We start from the raw sequence: 3,666 nt of genomic DNA, 5'->3' as shown, positions 1-3,666 counted from the left end.
TAATAATTCTGCACTCCCTGTAGACTCACTATATAGATCTGGCTATGTGAGACTATAGTTTGAATTAATCCCTTTTCTTTGCATGACACATTGACAGTACAGTATAGAATGGCTCTTTCGGCATTATCCTGAATGTTGTATAAGCATTCATTTCATGTGTCACAGAACTGAAAAGAGGCTCTCAGGAGTGCATGTAAACGTCACATCCTTTTGATTTTCCCGGCAAAAACAACCTGAGTCCATCCCATAAATCAGTCTACAGGCTTTCATAGACAACCTAGGAAGTCAAGGAAGGTCTCATTTTTTCACACACTTCACATATTGGCAATAAAAAAAAAACAAGATTAATACGTGATTTTTTTTTACAGCCCCCTTTAACAGTAAGTTTACGGTTAACAGTCACTGTTAACAGTAAGTTATATACAGAAAAAAATAATAATCAATCTAACCTTACATTTTGTGACTTTACAGTAAAAAACTGTTAAATGTACAAAGTCTTAGGTAAAAAGAACAATTAATCTTATAATTTCCAGTGAAAAGCCAAAAACTGACATTCCCAGAATTCCCTGTGTGATGCATCACATTTGATGGTTTTTAATTTTATTTTTAAGTTTTTAAGTTTTTGTTATCAGTTACGTACATTAGGGTTTTATGTTACATCTTATGTTCCTAAATGAATGTATATTGCATTATTTTAGTGTTGTGTGTTAATGTGATGGTGTGTTTTGTGTGAATAACATTGTCTGCACCTTCTGTATATTAGTATTTACTTCTGCTTGTGGAAAAGCTGCTTGTGATGAACTTTATCATGTGTCTTTCTCTTTACCAGCAGTGTTATTATGGTGAATGTCAGTAAATGTAAAAAGTACAAAACAGATTTAAGGAACAACATGGCCTTGCTCATTCAGCAGAAAAGGGCTTTTGGATTTATCGGTTTTAAACTGTAAAATGTACAGTCGTTCTGTAAATGTTGTTTACATTTTACTGTATTTTTTTACTCGATTATTCTGGCAAATACAGCAACCATTTTTTTTTTTTTTTCTGTAAAAACAACAGAAATTGTCAACCCTAGAAATTCTTAAAATCGAATGAAGGTATTCCTAATCATACTGTAAGTTTTTAAGTGATTAGGAACACTTAAGTAAGTCATGATTTCCTGCTCTAAATATGAGGTGATGCATTAGCCAGATTCCTCATCCATCACTATGGGAGAGACAGAATACAGAAATGATGTGTGACAAAAGGTTGTTGATCTGCATAAATCAGGAAGTGGCTATAAGAGAAGAGCTAAACAGTTTAAAATGGCCATTTTTAATTCAGAGTTGATAAAACTTTAAATCACATGAAGATGTTACACCGGCCCCACACAAACTGAGGCGAATGGATTGAGTGTAAAAAAAAAACAATTTGTGAGAATTTGTGATCTTGTTCTTATAAAGGTCTATATTACCTGCCAGTGTTGATGCAGATGTTGTTTGTGCCCTGGCTGTTAAAGAAAAAGAGAGATAATTGAATTCAGAAACACATATTTGCTTGTTTTTCTTGACTTTTCTGCATTAAGACTGATCAAACAGATGGTAAACAAATCCTTACTCAGTGTCAGAACTGATATGAACACCAGCAGAATCTGTGAAACCAGAGACAATCTCATGATGAGGTCATGAAGTCAGATATCAGTCCTTCTTCTGTAATCAGAGAGCATTATTAGAGTATCATGCATTATGATAAATGTATTTAAACCAATGTAAGTCTGGTATATATCTTATTTAAAAACCTCATTTAAAAAAAATAAATTTATTCCAGTTATTTATAGCCATTGAAAAACTGCCAATATTTAACACTGAATTCTAGATCTAGTACTTTATTTCTGCTACTGCATGTGCTTAAGATCATACATGCATGTATACCTACAGTATATCTAGTAGAACAGTGAGAATATTGACCCCCAAAGAATTGAGCTTCCTTAAAGGGTACTGCAGTTGCTGACATTTCTGAAGTATCTCCTCTGTGTTGGAAGTAAATTTCAACAAACTGTCTAAAATTGTGCCCTGGTACTTGTACTCCTCAACCATCTGGGCTTTATGCATATTACACTGTTTTAAATATGCATCTTAATTTTCACCCAAACATATATAGTAACATACACCATCATAATTCAGCAGTTGTTTAACTTACTTTTTCGCACCATAAGTTAAATTACCCACACAACCCAGATAAGGATTATTTTACTAATTTTGGCTGATTCAAAAATGACCAATTCAGCAGGTTGTTTTATAAGTTGATAAATGGGATACTTGCATTGATCAGACCACTGAATCAGTGAGCAGTTTACTCAAAAACAGCTGCAAACGGATCAGACCAATTCACTAATTAATTGTTCATTTGGATTTGTGGACCGTTTTGACAGGTTCATAGAAAAGAAATGTCTCAAAACTAAGATTAATTCATAAATCAGACATTTTACATTGAAAGAAAGATATAAGCCTACCCATTATTATTGTATGTTTTAATTTAACCCATTACAACTGTCTAAGAGAATATGCCTATAGTTTATATAGAGCCCAAAAGAGAGAAGAGAAAGATTTGACTTACATCAGACGGCCACTTCTAAAGAGATTCTTACACCTGCTGTAGGGTGCCAAATGATTTTAAATGTGTCTCTGCCTTGTGCTCAAGGGCAAATCATCTCCTGGAATGGAAGAAAACATGTTTTCATTGGAAGACCGCCAATCATTCTTACAGAGTTTTTTTTTTTTTTTTTTCTTCACATTTAATTTTACATTTAGAATTTTTTGTACGTTTACACATTGAGAGTCTATCACAATGTCTGAATGTAGTACTGTAACCAATTTATTACTTAATATTGGTAACACTATACAACAGTCTCATTTGTTAACTTTTGTTAATGCATTAAACAACATGAACTAACAATGAGCAGTATATTTTTACAGCATCTTTATTAATTTGTTAGTTAAAAGATGTCCTGTTCATGTTAGATCACAACATTAACTAATGTTAACAGATACACCATTTGATCTTAAAAGTGTTTTATGTTGAGATTAACATTAACTAAGATTAGTAAAAGCTGTAGAAGAATTCTTAGTCAAAGGGTTAGTTCATGGGTTAGTTATGTCATTAATGACTCACCCTCATGTCGTAAGACCTGTTCATCTTCGGAACACAGTTTAAGATATTTTAGATTTAATCCGAGAGCTTTCTGTCCCTCCATTGAAAATGTATGTACGGTATACTGTCAGCGTGCGTCTCCCTCAGACTGTAAACGAAGCTCTGGCACACCGGATAACACGTCAGCAGCGTCTTACATCAGCAGCGTCACTGCGGAGTCGTGAACCACACTCCGGAGCAGAAGGGGGCGGTAATGCACCAATAAGCTGGATGCCAACCGCCGTAAAACAGGAAAGAAGAAGCAGCGGAGTCGTGAACATGGATTGACAACAGACCCGGAAGAGAATACAATGCTGAATAAAGTCGTAGTTTTTGTTATTTTTGGACCAAAATGTATTTTCGATGCTTCAAAATGTCGCGGATGTCCTAATCGCCAAAAACAACCACGGCGACGTAAAAGTGCATTACCAACGCCGACAGATGAAAGGATTCAATGGAATCAATTCAATGGAAAGGATTCCGGAAGAGAAGACAATGCTG

The 3,666-nt window shown here is 34.5% G+C and overlaps 1 long non-coding RNA gene across 1 annotated transcript; it reads right to left on the bottom strand.

The window, feature by feature from the left end:
* Positions 1-2,682, bottom strand: LOC125255894. Its single transcript, XR_007182024.1, has 3 exons — positions 2,593-2,682; positions 1,594-1,685; positions 1-1,486 (listed from the first exon to the last, which is right to left on the bottom strand). It is a non-coding gene; the product is annotated as an uncharacterized LOC125255894 (long non-coding RNA).
* Between the last annotated feature and the right edge of the window lie 984 nt (positions 2,683-3,666).

Source organism: Megalobrama amblycephala, linkage group LG20, assembly GCF_018812025.1.
Source record: "Megalobrama amblycephala isolate DHTTF-2021 linkage group LG20, ASM1881202v1, whole genome shotgun sequence".
NCBI classification, from domain to species: Eukaryota; Metazoa; Chordata; class Actinopteri; order Cypriniformes; family Xenocyprididae; genus Megalobrama; species Megalobrama amblycephala.
Note: the sequence above shows the minus strand (reverse complement) of the source record. Positions and strands in the feature narration are given on the sequence as shown.